Source organism: Gallus gallus, chromosome 1 (genome assembly GCF_016699485.2).
Source record: "Gallus gallus isolate bGalGal1 chromosome 1, bGalGal1.mat.broiler.GRCg7b, whole genome shotgun sequence".
In the NCBI taxonomy this organism is placed as follows: domain Eukaryota; kingdom Metazoa; phylum Chordata; class Aves; order Galliformes; family Phasianidae; genus Gallus; species Gallus gallus.
The window spans coordinates 17,658,789-17,678,835 of record NC_052532.1 but is presented as its reverse complement, the minus strand read 5'-3'; the positions used below and the strand labels follow the sequence as shown (position 1 = coordinate 17,678,835).

The 20,047-nt window shown below is 36.0% G+C and overlaps 1 protein-coding gene and 1 long non-coding RNA gene across 6 annotated transcripts in view; both read right to left on the bottom strand.

Annotated features, from left to right (window-relative positions):
* Nucleotides 1-20,047, bottom strand: part of FAM19A5 (family with sequence similarity 19 member A5, C-C motif chemokine like) — a 421,841-nt gene that overhangs the window by 14,108 nt on the left and 387,686 nt on the right. The gene's annotated exons all lie outside the window — the stretch shown is intronic.
* LOC107051639 lies at nucleotides 4,346-9,731 on the bottom strand. The gene is made up of 2 exons (XR_001463319.4): nucleotides 6,834-9,731; nucleotides 4,346-4,557 (listed from the first exon to the last, which is right to left on the bottom strand). It is a non-coding gene; the product is annotated as an uncharacterized LOC107051639 (long non-coding RNA).

The window sequence follows — 20,047 nt, the reverse complement described above, 5'->3', positions numbered from 1 at the left end:
CCACTATGCAAACATATCTTGGTTATCTTAGGGAGGTGCTTCAAATTAGAATAAATAACTCCTACCAAATGCTTTAAAAATGGATTTACAGTCTTCAACGAAAAAAACATGCTTGCTTTTGTCTTATAAATGAAATGAAGCTTTACCTTTTGAAAGGTCCTATGTTCCTCTAATGATGATGGAGAAACCTAACAGCAACTAGTTTCTCAATTAGTGTAACTGGAAAGTTCTTTAAATAGAGAAATGAATATGGATGTCACTAATTGTTATCTTAATATTTTAATAAGCACTGAGCGGTTGAATCATCTAAGTCCATTAACCAAGTCTTCTGAGTTCCATCACTAAACCATATTGACTTAAATACCTCCAGAGATGGGACTTTACTACTAGTTCATTCCAATACTTGACCATCTATCTACTTTATGAAGAAAAGAGACCAGCCCCCACCTCACTTAAACCTCCTTTCAGATAGGTGTAGAGATTTACGAGGTCTCTGCTTAGCCTCCTTTTTCTCCAAATTAAACAGCCCCAGTTCTCTCTGCTGTTTTTCATACATCTTGTTTCCTAGTTCTTTTACTAGTTTCGTTGCTCCTCCCTGAACGTGTTCCAGCAACTCGGCCTCCCTCCTGTAGAGAAGGGCCCAAAGCTGAACATAGTAATCAAGGCACATACACTGGTTCTGCATGCAGTTGAACATGCACTTCCCTAATCCCGCTGGCCACGCTACTTCTCACACAGGCTGGGATACCACTGGCCCTCTTGGCCACCTGGGCACACTGCATACTCATGTTCATCTGGCTGTTGACCAGTGCCCCCAGGTCATTTTCTGCCAGGCAACTTTCCAGCCATTCTTCTCCATAAATTTTGACTCAAGTGCAGCACCAAGTACTTAGCCTTGTTGAGTGTCACGAGACTGGATGTGACCCATCAATCCAGCCTATCCAGATCCCTCTGCAGAGCCTTCCTACACTCACAGATCAAGACTCTTACCCAGTCTGGTGTCATGTACAAACTTACTGAGGGTGCACTTGACACCTTCATCCAGATAAATGTTTTTTATTTTGCGTTGTTTTGTTTTTAATATACAGCTGTCTGATATGCAGCTTCTAAAGATCAGAGGAGCTTTTTATCTTCCTAGAAAAATTTATTTCAAGTAAAGATATTAACAGCAAAACAGCTGCTTCTCTAATTAGTACATTTGATGCTTAGCCTCTTCTCATTATAGTACAAACAGGAGACTCTTTGATCTAGATGTTTTAATCGGTGTTAAGTAGCATTAGGATTCAAAACTAAGACAACCACAAAATAAAATGTATACCTAAACATGGATTTGATCAATAAATCTTATTATAGCACACCAGTAGATAAAAAACATGCAATAGAACAGAACAGTTCAGTTGGAGGGGACCTTCAGAGATCATCTAGTCCAAACGTTACACTGTTTTTAATTGCTACTGATGTGCCATAAAATAATCTCAAAAGAGTAGTGAAAATGAGAAAAATGTGATAAAAGCAAAACGTTCCTTTGAATTCCAAGAATTAAAAATGTTGAAATATTTCAATGTCAAAAATAAGTAAGAATTGCAATTTTTAACAAGTACTATTAGTTATAGATCTGATTGTTCCTTGATTTAAGAATTGGGAAAAGACAGTTGAATTTTATTTCTGATTCTTCTTTCCCATCTAGAAACTCCACACTTGAACACAGTTGCCTAAAAGAGGAGGCATATAGAGCTTACTTTCTTGCAGCACATGCAGGTTAAAGACTTTAAATAAGTCTGATAATAACTGATAAAAGTATGCCTAATTAACCGCTATATATTTTTCATACTGACTTTCAAAAAGGAAAATGTCTCTATCAACAAGTAACAGGACACAGTGATTTTCCATTTTAAGATGCATTTATGTTAATATTTGATTGTACTAGTGTTCTATAAATGGTAGAGTATCTGCATATTCAATATGTAAACCCTGTTCCAGGGACCTTTCATTTAAAATATGGCACTGTGATAAGTCAAAGCTTTGACATCTGGAACCCTTTGGGCCGACTCTAGATGAAAATATTTAATTAAATAAATAAATCTCTATTGCCAGAGGTCATTCTTCTCAAAGATAGACAAGACACCCATGGCCAAATACATATAAACTGCAACTGTGCACTTTGCCATCAAAGGATGATTTGAAAATGCTCTTATAATTCCTAGCAAATGCTCTGCTTACAGATGAGATGTACAGATTTCTGAAAGGACAAAAATACCCAAACAGCATTAAAAATCTGAAAGAGAAAAAAAAAAAAAAAAAAAAGACATGGATCATGAGGAAGGACAACTCAGCAGCTACAGACTGAGACCTGTATTAATGTCAACAAAGAGATAAATACATTTCAAATTAAAGCCTCATTCTTAGTTTGATCTGAAATTAGTGCCAAAATTCATCAAAATCTGTCAATTGCCATTTGCTGTGCCAATTTGAGAAATACTCATATATTTAAATAAATACACTTTTTTTTTTCCTATTCTGCAGTCCTGTAGATTCTCTCGAGACCATTATAACTGGCTTATTTCCCAGACATCTCTTGTGCTCAGGAAAAATATAATATACAGCATCCTAAAGTGAAAACTGTATCAGAACATATCCATTTAGTGATTTAAGGGAAAGCACTCCTTGAATCTCAAAACAAGACAAGTCAACTAAATTCTTGGCTAAGTCCTTAAGTTTTACAACTATCACCTATAAACCGAAAATAAAGGTATTCACTGGGATTCTTAGGAGGAAATAAGGAGTACACTTCTGTAACACGCTGAATCATAGCAAGAGATAAGAGGACTAAGAGAGATATTTAGGTGCAATTTTTGGAAGTAGTGTGGCTGTTAGAATGATAGTTATTAAATTTTATTACAAATTGCATCAGAGAAGTACTTAGCTGAATTGTGTGAGTCTGCAAGTTCTGTTTAGTACTTCTTTGGTGGACGTCTCATGGTGCAATGTCAACCTGTTCACAGATTCAAGTCTATTTTTAATGAGATGATATGTAAAGAAATATTCAAGCAATTTCTCCTTACTTTTTTAAAGGATTGCTTCAAAAGAACATCTTCTGTGCTAGGTTGCGGCATTATGTTCTCCCTTCTGTTTGCAATGCTTCTGGCTACATGGTGGTAAATCTAATATAGAAAAGGTTTAGTGCTTGTTCTCCCTTGCCTTAACAACAGACCAGAGATGAGGTAGATTTCAGACTCCCACACTGAAAAGAAAATAGAACACAAGCGTCCTACCTCACCAGTAACTATTTTTAATTAGGTCTATCTATAAAGTCTAAGGGTTCAATTCATTACTCCCCGTATGCCATGTTCAGATGCCTTAATGTAGTGAATACTGATGAACCTGAATAGGCTATAAAGATCATGGATAACTGCCCACTTTTCTTCACTAGGAACGGTGCTTCCAGTAGCTAAGCAGGATAACACCTGTGGGAACTGTCTCCCACAGGTATAAATAGCAGCAGATCAGTAGCTTCCTTATAAAAAGAATCAGTCTACTCATAGAAGTAACCCAAGCCGTTCTCTGATTCTGCATCAGCTGGCAAAAGTCTGCATACGGTAAGAGCAGAATAGCTGATTTCAGATAAATTCACTCTGTAGAAGTCTGGACAGCACAAAAACCCAGAGGTTCCCAGAACTATTAATCCCTAGACAGATGTTGCTGAATGCAAAATAACATTCAGACAAAATGAAACCTCCTGATTCTGACTGACTTTGAGTCCTTTTACGCTATTGTTACAGAATGGTGAGGGAGCAGTATACACAAACGTACTGAACTAGAGGATTTGAGTAAGGCATTTTTCTACCCAAGAAAGCCTATATCCCTCTTTGCACCTTCTAAGGTGCAAAGACGTGCTTCCATTAACATTTGTGCCTAAATGACCCTATCAAAACTACTGAAAAACATTTAAAACACATATTCTTTACCTCTCTGTTAGAAAATCCTCACCTCTATAATGACTATGGGCTATATACATCAGAAATTATGAAAAGAATGTCAGAATGAATGAATCTGAATGAGTTCTAGGCCCCATGAGCTCAAATGGTTTCTGAAAGTGATGCCGAATATTTTGAATACTGTAGCAAAACAGAATGTTTACTCAGAAAATATCACTCGTGTCATTCAGTGTAAATATAATCTGAAAGGTATGATAAATAGGGTATCACAGGATTCAAGGAGAATGTCTACATGAGGAGCAAAAAATGTTAACAGGTTTTGCACATGATAGAGGAGTAGATATTCTACTGAGCATCTCTTAATCCTGATGAGTCTCACCCTCTATTGAAGAATCTCTCTACAAAAGATGTTCTCACCAATAATTAATTTTATTTTCTTAATGAAGTTAACTTGATTTAGAATTGCTGAAGCACAAGGAAAGCAGAAATCTGCAAAGCCATTTTACAGATGTTTTCCATAGCAAAGCTGTACTGTAGGCATGTAGGGCTAATTGAAATGCCTAAGGTCATAGCTGCCTTCAAAAACTCAACCAGATGCTTTTGATGAGCTCTGCAAGATGGTCTAGAAAAATTAAAATGGGAGAGAAAAATGTCAGAAACATTCCTGAATGTATCATAAAAGATTTTATAGTAGTATCTACTGTGCAGAGTTAGAATTCTCTAATTTCACACCTTTGTATAATCTAAATCAGTGACCACAGTGTTGCCAATTGGAAATTGAAATAAACATTCATTTTCTATCAATGATTACGAAAAAACATATGGCGTTGTTATAAGCTAAACAGTAAAAAATGATATTAGCCAATATTAGCAAAACTATTAGCTACCATAGTAGATATTCCTACTTAGAGATTAGCTATGAATGTGCTTAAGTATATTAGGAGGAATTTAAGCAGAGTCTGTGCTGGAAATTTTACTGTGTAGTACTTGGAAGGTGGGATTCAGATTGTTTTAATAAGCCAACAACACAATGCTGAGAGGGATACTGAATAAACTGGAAAACAGGATTTGAACTCAGAATTACCACAGCAGATACAGAGGCTGAAGCCACTGTATTTTCATTGATTTACACAAATACTTCTCTATATGGAAAATGATAAAACAGAGAACTGAGCCAAAGGTAAATAACTGAAGAGCAACTGTCTTTAACAATTCTTTTGAAAGGATCTAGGGATTTTTGAAATTTTCTTGCAGAATTGTTTCAGACTTGGAATTTATTTCATTCAATTTCTATCACACAATTGGGAAGCAAAGAGTATGAACAGAATACACAGAATCTCCATGTTTGTATACAAAGGATAAATGATTAAACAATATTTTACTGATCACACAGCATTTTTCAACTTTAAAGTAATGTAATCAAATAACATTAAACTTCTAAGATGTAGATCTCCTTAAAAGAAATACAGTTCACTGGAAGTGCCAACCCCGACAGTTCGTTCAATTCAAATACCTATCATCCAATGACCTGTTTCTGCCAGAATGTTAATCTTGCCACATAACGTATTTGGATTTCAAATATATTTTAAATTCTATTTTGTTTCTGCAGTTTTAGTCTAAGCTGTAGCCTCCAGTAGTTCTAGCTGGGTTAAAAACTACTGGAAATACAAATTTCAGCAGTGAGGAATCCTAGATATATCAACTAGGGTTGGTTGAAGCTTCAAATCTTGACTCACTGGAGAATTCTGATTTAGCCACAGAACAAGTGAGCATCATTTTAAAAAAATTAAATGTTACTTCCAATTACTGAAATTATGTCTTGGAGCAAATCGAACAAATATAGTGCCTATTTCAGAGAAACAACCTGAAAATCCTCTGTTTAAAGAATATTACATAATTCTAGGAAGTTTTGCTTAAGAAATTTTTCTTAAGAATTGCAGCTTACCTGAATTATATACTATTGCACTTATTTAACTACAATCAATAATGTACACAGTAGATAAAAAGTAAATACTGCAATAATTAATTCCACAAGGAAGTACAGCAGGCAAAGAGGTCATATTTGATGTTTGCTCTATAGCTCCATATGTTGCACAGAAGAAGGTGAAAAGCAAGTGAGTTTCTAATACATAGTCTGCATTTATGACCCATAATGTGTACTCTGTCTGATTGCTTTGTATGATCACGAAATTCATTAGTTTTGGAACAAAATATTCTGTTCATATCACTTGTAATAATAAGTATTTGAAAACACAACAAAAAGGGGTAGTTAAAAGAGTTGCTGACCACTTTTAATGGCAATCTTGTTCTGACTTCAAAAATATCCATGTATTAAAAAATATCCCAAATGTTTACTTTTTCTTTTTGGATGGGATATAGCCTCAAAAATACATTTTCTACAAGGTAATTTTTAAAGCACTCAAGATAGCACAGGGTATCTGCTACTCTTGTATGACACCCACAGGCTGTCTGATCAGCTCCAAATATAAGGAGATAAAAAAGGCCTTTTTGTCATGTTTTCCCTGTAACAAACACACAAAAATGTGTGAGAAGAGTGGAGTTTCCATTCCACCTTCTTCATTGCCTACCAAAAAAAATGGGATATAATACACAAAGGGAGGTGAGTTGTCTCATTTGTCTCAGCTGTCTATCTTTGGAGTGCCGAGTGATTATCCAAGTGATGGAACACCTCTCCTACAAGAACAGGATGTGAGAGTTGGAGTCTAGTGAAGAGAAGGCTCTGGGGAAATCTGATAGTGGTCTTTCACTGTCTATAGGGGGTCTATAAGAAAAAGGACTCTTTAGTAGGGTCTACTGTGATAGGACAAGGGGAAATATTTTCAAACCAAAAGAGAGGAGGTTTAGATTTAGATTAGATGTAATGAAAAAGTTGTTTACAATAAGGGTAGTGAAGCCCAGGAGCAGGTTTTCCAGAGAGGCAGTGGATGCCCCATCCCTGGAGACGCTGAAGGTCAGACTGGACTGAGCTCTGAGTCTGAGTCAATCTGATCTAGCTGTAGATGTCCCTGCTCACTGCAGGGGAGTTGGACTATATGACCTTTAAGGATTCATTCCAAGTCAAATGATTCTGTAATTCTATGACATCATAGGAACACGAGAAGGTTGGTGTCTCTGGGGCTTGTATGTGACACAGTGTCTCCTATAGAATCCCATACCTTAATACAGCTTTACCTGTCATTTAGATCTATCTCATATGATGACAGAATCAGTCCTCAATTTATTTCTAAAGCTAATTTGGGGCCCAGTACTGGCCATTGGCTCAAGGTCCACGAAATACAATCAAAGACTTACACTCCATAGGACAGAATGTGATCAAGAGACAAACTAGGATCCTGGAATGCGTTCTCACTCCAGTCAGCACCAAAGCATGCACCAAATTCATATCTTTGTTTTTATTCAAGGGAAGTGAAAGGAAACCATGTGACTCCTTATGAAAAATAAAAGGTATAAAAGGTGTATGACTGACTCTGTAAGACAGCTGAAAAAAACCCTCATAACAGCAGGAATAAAAACAGCTTAAAATCTATTCTCCAGCCTTCAAAAGCTTTTCCCTAGTTTGAATTACATCTATTCAATTATTTCCCTCTTGGGGGGGAAAAAAAAGTAAAATTTAAGGCATTTATGTTGAGGGTGAGTAGCTATTAAAGGTAGCAGATACATGAAAAATTTCCTTGTGATTTTGCAGTTCATCCCTGGCAAGACTGTTTTTTACATTCATGTATAAAAAGACTGAAGAACAAAAGTTTGGTGAAGCTTCTTTTTGCACATAGATCCAATGCTAATATCAGAAATAAAAGAGAAAATTATAACATATTAAAAAAAAAAAAAATCTTCCATACTGACCTAGATGCTTAATACATACTTTGTAGAAGATTGTTTATTTTCTCCACTCTAACTTTCACTTGTAAGTAACACAGGTGTTTGACATGACCTTACAATGGGATATCCAGTAGAAATCAACCCCCCTGTAAGCACATGCAGTCTGCCTTTCAAAGAAATCCCTTTCCATCTTCCTTGAGCACACTTTTCACAATTATCATCTGCTCACTTGAATTTATATGAAAGAAATAGAGGGTAAAATAGGACACAGAATAACAGGATGCATCATGATTCAGAAAATAATTTAAATATATTTTGTTGGGAGGTTAAAACTTGATGCACACCTCAAGTTAAAGCCTATGGGATCATTAAATGTGTGTGCACACTAGCAACAAAAAACCTGCACAAGAAGCTTTGTTATTCAATTCTGCAAACATAAGGAAAGAAAAGTTCCTTCCACAAACACAATGTAACAAACTGATTAGTCTTCCACTCAGCTGTTACCTCTTCAGCCCTTTAACTCTCTGTAGCATTCAGCTGTTCATAAAATGATACCGGGAAGGAAAGGATCCCTGTACACTCTATACAGTGTCTCTTCCGATCTTCTGTGTTGTCCAGAATTAATTTCAGTTTCCTTCTTAGACAAACATCTTTACTCCTCATTGTTACCTTTTTTACTGACTGCATCAAAAAACTGTGGTGTATAATATACATGGACAAAATAGCTGACTCTTTCATTCCAGTGATGGTATCACCAGCACATGGTTTGGAAGAAAAACACCTAGGAAGTTTGTAATACATTTCCATTGCACTGCATATTCTTGATTTAAACAGAGAACATCAGTTTCCATTCAGAATGCATAATTTTAAACTTCCTAAAATACTGGGATTTTGTACTGCACATATAATATTAAAGGTTGAATGCAAAAATAGTTCATTTAATCGAATCCTTATTTGGAGTGCATGATTCATTTAGAAACCATTAAAAAATGACAAAAAAAATAAAGTCTAAAATTACTATCATCTTCATACATCACTTAACAGTATTAGCATACAGTCAGTTCTTTTCCGTACATCAGATGAGTTCATGTTTCTTCGTTCCTTATATGCTTTGTCACACAAGTGGAACGCTAAATAAATCAACCACTTATTTGTTTTACTGCATAAATCTCACAGCAATAAAATGGAATTGATCACATCAAGAAGTTTAAGATGGGTTTCAGTGAATTCTTGAGATGCTGTATATTAATCATTCAAGCCAAAATTTTATTTCCTCAAGGGTTGTATGTAATTGATCTTTTCCCAACATTTTCCTCCTTCAATACATTTTTAAGTGTTAAGTATTCTTATATTTGTCTGAGATTATAAAAACCATTAATTTTCCCTAGTGCTGTGCATTACAAAACAAATCAAGAAAATCTCTTAATTACTTAGAAAATAAAATACAACAAAATTACTGGGAAATTTAAAATAGATGAATAAATACATCTTCAGCAACAACTAAGGCATTCTTAATTTTTGCTTAAATCAAAATGGATGACACAGATAGAGGGTCCATGAAAATGGAAAGCCATGCTGGATGTAGAATATAATGCTATCCCAATATAAGGTTTAAAAGAATGAAAATCAAGATAGACAACTCATCCTTTTCACCTAATTTATACTGTCCACAAAATAATATTTAAAACCATTTAAAATGTGTTTAATTCGTTTCAGAGCTGCTTTTTTTTTCTTTTTTTTTTCTTTTCTTTTTTTTTTTTTTTTCCCATAGAGCTGGATTCCTAAATTCCCATGGGGACTGTAGATTAATTATTTTGTGTGTATAGAAGCTATTTAACCAGGATTTCTATTAACTGATGAATAGTCACTGTATGAATATTTTTAGTTCAAGTTCCCCTTCAGTGTCGTTTCTTTCTTTTGCAGACATCTGAAACAACTGTGAAAGTATAGTCTCTGCTAGCTCATGAGTTCCTCTCCTAAATCTGCCCAGTATTTCCCAATTGGTACAAATCTTGGCAAATCTATTACAAGATATTATTACTGCTCTCCAATAAATTGGATCAAAAACATGAATGATTTTGTACTGGTCTGCACAGCACAAATGAGCAATAGCAATAGTAGAGATCTAGGATAAACTAAGATCATGAAAACAAAAGGCACCTCCGCTATCTCCAGCCTTAAACAGCTTATCCAACCAGGAGTAGTTCTTGTAGAAATACACGATTTAAGCACCTGAAACCAGTGACTTACAAGGTAATATGCAATCCTTTAATAATCCAAGAGTATGTGATGAATTTTGCTTGCTCTAATGGAATTACTTATAGAGTGATAACTGTCACACCCATGTGTATTTTAAATTTCAATTATTATTAAACAAACAAACAAACAACAACAACAACAACAAACCATGAATAAATAAATAATGTGTACTTTTATGACCAGTATTATTACTTTTCTTTCTGGCAAACAGCTGACTGGTGAAATCCAGTTGAAACACTCCATTGTCAGATAAACAGAATCATCATAAGGCTGATTCACCACAAAGTCATTTATGTGAATGGAAATGAGGTAATTACTTTCTATAAAACAAGGGCAGTAATTTTTTATCTGATTTAGAGTGCAAACACAAGGTTACTTGTATACAGTGATATGGATAGGGGGAAATCTAAAACATGAGACAAGCTGGTAACAGCATGGAAAGTAACACTGAACCTTGATAAAGAAGGTAAATGTTGACAGTAGTACACAAACAGTAGGATTTATATGTGATCCTGTAACAAAACATTTTCTTTACATTTCCATCATATACCTGATCTGACTACTATTGAAAGTAAATCCTGTCAGATTAAGGATATAGTAACTGTTTTTAGTTTTTATTTTTTGGCAACATTTTGCCTTGTTACTATCATTTTCCTGATACCACCATGTATTACGTAAATACAAAATAAAGCAAATGGATGACACTAACTGATTTCAATAGTAAAGCCAGTACCAATCTGTTAACTCTTTTATGTCAAATAATAAACTGTTCATTTATAGAAGTAAAGATGTGTTTTCATTATAGACTATGTTAGCAGAGCTATGTAGTTCACTCTTCCCCTTTTTTGAACTACATATATATGTTGCTCCAAAACTAATGCCTCCTAAATTTTCCATGGAAACTACAGTAGATACAAAAAGTGCAATAACACTTTTTAATAGAGCAAATTCTCAGCTACAAAACACTATTATTCAACATAGCCACCACCATAAGCTATGCATTTGTACCAGAGGTAAACAAGACCTGGATGCCGTGCTTGTAAAAATCTGCACCAGCTGTGCACAGCCATCCAGAAAGTGACTTGTCTTTCATGTCTCTGTTGTCACCGCTGAAACACATCACCCACTGCCTCACTGTGCTAACAACCACTGTTTGGTCTTCATAAACATTCAGCAAACATCAATGAATGTCAATGAATTTGCAATTTTTTTCACATGGAAGATTTCAGTTGTACAACTTTTTTTTATACACACTTCCATGTCAGATACCATTTTGTCAGGCTGCCCCTCTGCTGCCATCTGTTGCATGGCAACAAAATGTAACAAAATATTAGCGGGAATACTGTCACACTATCAACATCCACCTCTGAGATCACAGACCAACATAATAAAATAGGAGGCATTACTTTTGGAGCAGACCTCATAATATGCAGCTCTTCCTTCATTTGCTTCAAATATAATCAATGCAATCAAAGAAGGAAGTGGATAAGCTCACTGATCTGATAGAAAATGAACTCATTTTTTTATAAAAGAAAGAACAGACTGTGTGTATCAGTCAGCTCAACTGGATTATGTATGCAATTGTTAGTTTCAAGAAACAGGCATGAACTTCCAGCCAAGCCTAGAAGAACAAGGCAATGTAGAGTTGCACTGCATTGGGTGCAACCTGACATTACATCCTGAGAAAGGCATATACAAGGGTAACGACTAGGAGATAAAACATGGTATTCAAAATGTGTTTATCTTGCAGTTTTTGTAAAAGCAAACTAATGATTGCTTTCTACACAGACTTTGTACATGCAGGGCTCACAGCAGGCCAGTAGACTATTTCATCTGATCTGTAGGCTTCCTATATTGAAAATGGCCTTTCTAAGAACCATAAGCTTCAGCAGAGGATTTCCAGATTTGAAACAGTTACCACATACAATTTCAAACAATGCCATTGTCATGAGGACTAGGTTTCCACTCTTCTCAGGAACAGATATTTGCTAACTACCATATACTTCACAGTACTACTACTCATTTACTACAATTGACATAATATTAACTTCACAAGTGCTACATACCATGTACCAAATGTTGGGTAATCTTATTAACTTTTGTCTTCTTTTCCCTCTCTTTATCTGACATATCACTTCATTTCACACATCACACATTTGGATTATAAAGTTTTGAGCTCAGAGTATACCGTATTTGATATGTATGTGAACAGCACCTGACGTAATGATTCCTAATTACTTTAGTTTATTTCTATAATATTATCTATACTAATAGGAAAAGTAATGTTTTATATCAAGGTTCATGAAGATAATTTGTAATTTTAAAGAGGATTCATAAGAGTCACCCAGCATCCATGGAACATGTTCCAAATAAAGTTTAATGATGAAGAGAAGTATTGGCCTCCATTTCATTTCATTTCATTTCAGTTCAGTTCAGTTCAGTTCTCTCCATAAGGTAAAAATGCTTCATCTTATTTGACAGCATTGAGAACATTTTGATTTACAGTGGATAAAATTGGATAAAATGTTTACAACTCAAGCTGAACAATATTTCTGTTTCTTCAGAGAGAGACTAAGCATATCCTGTTCCTAGTTAAAGAACTTTGAATTTATTGCCTTATTAGAGGTCAAGCCTGTCAGTTACAGTTGCAGTGCCTCAACCTGTACAGCGCTGTCCATAGAACCTGAGACAGAAGGATTAGAGAATTACGTCTTTCTACTTCATGGATCAATGGATAAAACAGTCTCACAGATAGCTCTGAAGTTCCCTCAGGTTATGTTTACTGTGTTCAGGATCTTTTCCTGTTGATCCTTCAGTTTCTTCAGCGAAGTCTGAACTAAGAAAAAAAAGATTTTCTTTCCTCTGAAGAAGACTAATTTCCATGTTATTTGATGGCTGTAAGAATTTCGCTGCTCATGAACAGCATACTCCACTCCAGAGAATGTGTTCTGTTTACATGACCAAAATAGCTAGGTAAACACACCAGATTAATATAACCAGAAAAAAGCAAGGGAGCATGGATGGTCGGGCACAAATAAGTGTGATTCTGCTCTCAACTGTAAAAGTTAAAACATTACTTTTCAGCCTGTGGTGGTAATCAGGTCACTAGTTATACACGTTGCCATTTGAGTGGTACTACGTGTACAGACAAATGTACAATCGTATTTGCTGAGGGCATTAACATTTGCCTGTTCAATGAAATATTTTACTTGTACCTTCTTTCAAAAATGCCAACTGTTTTCAAAAGATGCTTCAAACGAGAAGTTTTTCTGCAAAAGTTGACTGAGTAGAATTACTCCGTAGTTTTTCCGAACTCAAGATCAGCTATACCTTTCTGTGACACAAAGCATTGTTCTTTGACAAAGACATTGTTTTCAATTCACTAGCTGCTTCAGGCTGTATAAATTTAGAAGTCATTCTATGGTGCAAGATCGGATAAACTTCTGGGATGGCACATACCTTACACTAATGAAATACATAGAGATACCAAAGGAAATACCTGAAGGGCACTTGTGTTGACAGTGCCAGTTTAAGTAATCAAATCTTGTTGATCCACCAAGACTGAAAAATTCTGAGGTTTTTTTTTCCCCCACTGTCTGATGTCTTGTTTTTAAATGCTGCGACAGTGCTAAAGTCTCCATTCCTTCAGAAGCTGGAAGTTCTGAGCATGCTACATTCTGTAGTACTGAAGCAAATGAAGCAAAGCAAACATCGTATTTGTCATCATATTTCTGCATTTCTATTCCCTTCTCTGGCCTATCACTGGAACAATTTATCCTCATCCTCTTCAGAAAATTCTCCTTTTCCAAACAACCCTTCAAACAGAATGAGCTGCCAGAAGACTGAAAGGTACATGCAACACGGTCATGATAGGCTATAATGAGTGCTGTGGGTGTTAGCAATTACAGTGGGTGCACTCGGTGTTCCAACTGTATGGCACTTTTCAGCATGGTATTTCTACACATGGCTACTTGCAGACTATATTGTATGTCATAAATAAGGATTTTCTGTAAAGGTATACTAGGTATACAGGCCAAGAAGGTATAACATTGTTTTATTAGCAGGCCCCTGGTATCATTCATTTCCTGCACCATTTCACTTCTTTTTTCCCCTGCATTACATTCTGATGGCATTTTCAGGCTGAGGTGATATACCGATTTTAATGGGTTACATATATCTACTATATGCAGCATGCTACATTCCAACAGTGGCTCTCCAATTTCCTTAGACTAATTCTAAAAGGACATATGTATGATCTAATGTGTATATCAAGATTTTGCATTTTCAGTGTTACTAAAGTAGTGTTTTTACCCCAGTGTCAAACATTTTTAGTACAATAGCACCTAGTTTGTGCATTTGTATGTGCAAAAGCAGAATTCATGGCAAAATCATGTTAGGAATTTCATAAGTACTACTGTCCACATTTCCTTTAACTGATGCAGAAAGATGTTAATCTCCCTGATAGCATGAGAAACTCTTAACCATAACCCTCACTCCTTCCACCAGCAGGGGCTGGAGATCCTGGGGTGATTGTAGGCAATGACTTGTACATGGACTCCAAGGAGACTGATGTCATCAGAATTTAGCAGTCTCCTTTGAGCAGGGGTGCAATGGTTCTCAGGGTTTACCAGCCTCTACTGACAGTTCATGAAAGAGATTTCTGGCATAGTGACTGCTAGAAAGGCATTCACCCAGAATGGAGCTTGATTTTCATGGATTCCATGCTTTTGTAATATATATACATACAGTTTTTATCATAACCCAGGCCTGTCTCTGCAGAAATAAATGCTCTAACTGGTACCTTTTTCTCGTGGTAATGTGGTAATTCACCCCACTGACAGGAATTACATCTGAGATAAAGAGTCCATGGCAATCAAAGCTGCCTTTGAGGAATGGCAGAGAGACTGAGAGAAGCAGTGCCTCTCTACATATTTCACATGGCATGCATGCACCTTGTCCTCTTTTTCTCAGTCACTTCACTATATCTATGGCAGAGGATGAGCACATGGCAGAAGTTCACGAGGCCATAGCAAATGACCTGCTTTTGTCCAAACATTGTGCCAGCACAGCTCCTTCCAGCCTGTGAGAACAGGATGGCCTCATCACCAGGCAGGCAGTCCCCTAGGGCCTGCTTCAAACCCTTCCTCTGCTGATACCACAATGCATTTGAAACTGGACATGAGCTGCAGCATTTGATTGCCCCACAAGGGCTGGTATGGGCACATGAAGCTGATTATGTTTGAGTCCACAACAGCCGTACTTGCACCAGAACGCCTCTGCAAAGACTACAGACACAGTAAGAAAGGAGTCTGTGGTTCTTTGACGTTATCTTAAGAGGTGTCTCTCCAATCAAACCACAGATCCAAGCACCCATATTCTTCCTGCAACATTAAATGTGTCATTTCCTAAAACAATTAAATGGACAAGATATTTTACCACTAGGTATTCTTTACTTCTTTCTGCCCTCATGTTATAATGTAAGAGAAAAATCTTTGTGCAATATCCCCTTTAATCAAATCCTTAACATTATCAATACAAAGCATCTTAAACATATTATTCATAATGAACCTACAACTTCAAAATCTTTTTTTCATTCTCTGCTGCTCCTTCTAACTTGGTCAGATTCTTTTGTAATTGGAAAATGCAAGCTGTCTAGCACATCCTACACTTAAGACCAGTTTTAGTCCAAAGCTTGCAAAAAGTCTTGGCAAACTCTTAACACAAAAAGTTCTAACTGAAGAAGTCGACTGCTGACTTTTTTTTTTTTTTAATTTATTATTATTATTTTTTATGTGGCTGTGATGTTTTGGAGTTTTATATATTAGAATATCTTGTTCTATATATCTTTCTATATATCTTGTATTCTATATATTAGAATATCTTATAATAGAATAATGTTAGATAACATTAACCATTCTGTTTGGACTATAATTTCTATGAAAAAGGTCACATACAATTAAAGTAACAGGAAAATCTTCCCAGCGGCACATTGCAGGGTAAAGACACAGTGTGAGAAAAACACTGTGGGAGAAATAAGCTGGAAGTGAATATGTAACATAATGCAAATTCTAATAACACCAGATTTGTGTAATAAAAGCTGTGAGGTTCTATTAACAAAATGAGCAGAGATTAAAAAAAAATACACAACAGCAATCTCATAAACACACTGAAAAAGTAGGAGATGATGTAAACAAAGTACAGCAGCATAGCCTTTCTGTGAACACTCAGGTCATGCTTTGGCTAGGAATGTTGGTACAGAATACTGGACAGTGGTGTGGTTGTACCTATGTGGAAAATTGATTACTGCAACGGCTATATACAATTTCTGGCTTGCTTCTTTGACACAGTCTGTTGTTAAATGCATGGATTCATATATAAAGCACCAAGAGTGTGACCACACAGATCTGTTGCTGTTATTCTTACATTGCTCTATGGAAACCTTCTGAGCTTTTATACTAGAGCATTTCATGCCATAACATTCCAGACTGCCATTTCTTGTAAGGCATCTGGTTCAGCATTCCTGACAGTACACCCGGGAGGTTGCTCCATGGGCACAGTCTTTCACAGCTTTTGCCAGTGAGTTCAGCAGTGACTGTGTCCAGACATGTAGTAACTTTAGTGCTGTTTCCTTGTATCCAACCTTGCTGTTTTACAGATTGCTTCTCATTACGTCCTTCTGACAGCTGGTAGGATGCTAGGGATACCAATCAATGTCAGTGAACCATCATCCAGACCTTATTCTCACCTCACAGGCTGTCAGGTGAAACTGGGGAAAAGGCTCTGTACTTCTCTGAATGCAAGAACAGTAATTCCACTTAGTCCTCAAAAGGTTCTCATAGGATTGGAAAAATGTGCAAGATCTTTCTTCCATATGTATCCACATAATACAGCATGGAAATGTTATCTTTGAATTTTTATAGGGATGGCTTCATTAGATCTGTGGAGTAAGAAAGATACCTGGCATTCACTCTCTGTAGTAATTTTTCACATGCAACTCTCCTGGATTCCAGTGTATAAATAACATGTTGCAAGTTACACGGCCCTATTAGACTGAATAGAAAATATTTAAATGTGGGAGTCAGTTTCAATATAGACTTTTTTTTTTCTTTTTTCTTTTTTCTTTTTTTTTTTCTTTTTTCTTTTTTTTTTTTTGTCCTGAGTCAGAAAGCTTGTTTTACGCGCTACTTGTATTTCAGCTGTTTCCAGACATAGCACAGGACATTTTCCCTTCCTTCTGCAAGGATTGAATGACCTTCTGCCTGACAATCGTTCAAGTGATTCTCTTAATGTTTTCAAGTTAAATGCAAAACATTTCTCTGAGTTATTTCCCACTTGAAACTATACACATGGCTACATCTGTTATTCTTGCCTCATATTGCCTCCTGGTACTTGAAGGACAGATGATAAATCTGGATTAAACTGTATCTTGCTTTGAAGGAGCTTGTGGTGAATCAGACAAAAGGGTACAAGGGGCCCATCCTACTTCCTTCAGCATCCAGGCAAGAGGCAGACAGAAAACACAGTCTCCCAATTTAGAAGAGTTCTGAATGTGTACAGCTGATGTATTTAATATTTACAGAAATGCTGAGTGCACAAAAAGGAATGAAGGCCATGATATTCTCATTGGGTCAGCAGTGGATGCTGGTGACATTTTTTTGATGAACTGTAACTTCCTTAAAAATATAATCCAGAGGAAACCAAATGTACTAGCAAATATACTTTGATTTTAGTGATTTGCACTTCAAAACAAAAGGAAAAAGTGAAGCAAAACACCCCCTGCCCTCCCCAAAGAAAGGATACGAGAAGATTAAATATTCTTTTTCAGTTGAGTGTCTCGATTTTTTTCAGTTGTGTCAGCAAATAAAAAGTTTTTGTTTTTTTTTTAGGTAGTGTAGATTACAAGAAAGGTCAACACTCAAGGAATACAAATTGTACCTTTAAAAAAGGGCACAGTGTTACAGAACTAGGGGTCCACCAGACCCCTAGCTGTACCAAACAATTGCATGTCTTTCATACATCTAATCACTCTATGCATTTGAACTGGTTAGACCACCTTAACTCACTTCTCCAAACCTACTTCCACTGATCATCAGAATTCTTTTAATTTCAGGCTACTATCATCATCATCCAATTGTTCTTCATAATTGTTTGTCCTTAGAAAGAGTTCTTTCTCTTTGGTGTTTACTTTCTTGCTTGTCTACAATATGCAATCATATACCCTTACAGGTTTCAGTTCTCTAGACTTAGCCACATTTTTTTTTTTTTTTTCACAATGAGCTGAAAAAGAAGAAGTGAGCTTATGTTAAAAAAAGGCTTTCTTCTGATTATTATTGCAACCCTTCTCTTTACATGTTTCAATTTGAAATTATCTTTAATGGTGAGTATACGTAACTACACATTCCAGATATAATTTCATTTCTGTCTTGCATGATGGCATTATTGCTTCTATTTAACTCCAGGATACGATTCCCCTGGTGCTTCCATGGGTAAGAAACATTTACCTTATCACAGCAACTCACATTTGTTGGAAGGCCTGATGCAGAAGCTGTAGAGTTAGTAACAAAAAAGCATATGAACAAAGAATACTCCTGAGGATCTGTAGGAAACTTATAATAAGACTATTAACTTTGGGTTAAAGAAGAAAAGAAATAAAAGACAAGTGTTGCTGCTCAGGCTTTGGGTCAGATAAGTTAGATTAAAATAATATCTGTGTTAGCCTTGGGAAAACAAAAGTAGCAAATTGGGAAATAAGAGTTATAATTACAGTTAGAAATAAATAAGTATAAATAATATAAGGTAAATAGTTTAAACCAAACAACCAAGGATGGAAACAGTGTTGCACTGTGACTAGGAGGTTATATCCAAAGGCAGGGGCTAGGCTTTTTCAAATTCTTTTCTTAACGTCTTCCATTATGCTTTTGAACCAATTAGCCACCAGTGTTTCTAATAAAGATGTAATGTCTAGCATGTAGTTTAACCTCACATCTCAAATAGAACAATTTAAACACACAAAGCTTTTTTATATAGAACATGGAAACTTAAACCATACTACCACTCTTCTTCAACACTAGTCTTGTTGAAAATAAAAAAGAATTTAATCTGGGGTGAGCAGTTATGCTACTTCTAATGTCTTTAGCAATCTTTATTTTCTTTCTTTTGCAGTTTCAAATATGCATGGTCAGTAAGCATACTCAGTCTTATGCTTCTTAAGCATTTCACTTCAGTTTGACTTATGGAAGTGCTCATTTTATTCTGCTAGGCTTTACATCTTTTGCACTTTCTCTATTTACTCCTAAGCTCTTGCTTGTATTGATCATTTACCCCATTATGAGCCCATCCACAATGTCTTCTATCTCTCTCCTTGGGATATATCTTTAAAAATATTTTTGGACTTGGAATACACAGGACTCCCAGATCTAGTTGACATTCAAGCAAAATGTTAATCTGAGCCCTCCATTGCTTGTATGTGTAACTACTTTTGTCTACCTTAGCTTGCCTATTTGAAACTGATACTCTTCATTATAGGCCTCTATTTACTCTTCAATTTAATTAAAACTCGATTACTTTACAACCGTGCAATCTGAGGCTGTTTTCTACAACTTACATTTTGTAGAATGTCTTCACTACTTAAAAGAACCAGGTTTAAAAGCAAATCTGCTTTGCTTGTTCATCAGGAAAGGAGCCTGATTGCATTCTGAGGAATCTCATTCTTTACGAGTAGTTTTTGCTCACAAGCTTAGGTAGGAAATTTACCAGCTCTCCTACATAGTTTCCTGGGGTATGTACTGGTAGAGCTTGCATGCACATTCTTATTGTCCCTGCCACTCATCTAAGAGTATGCTAGCATGCAGCCCTTGTAGGACAGATATTTTGCTGATGAGAGGCACTGTGTGTGAATGGTCCAGTTAAATCTCCCCTGGAGCACCAGCAGGGCTCTACCTAGAGTCCTCCCTCACAATCAGGTGCAGATTCCTTTTTTTTTCACACTACAAATAAAGAATATTCTCCCTATT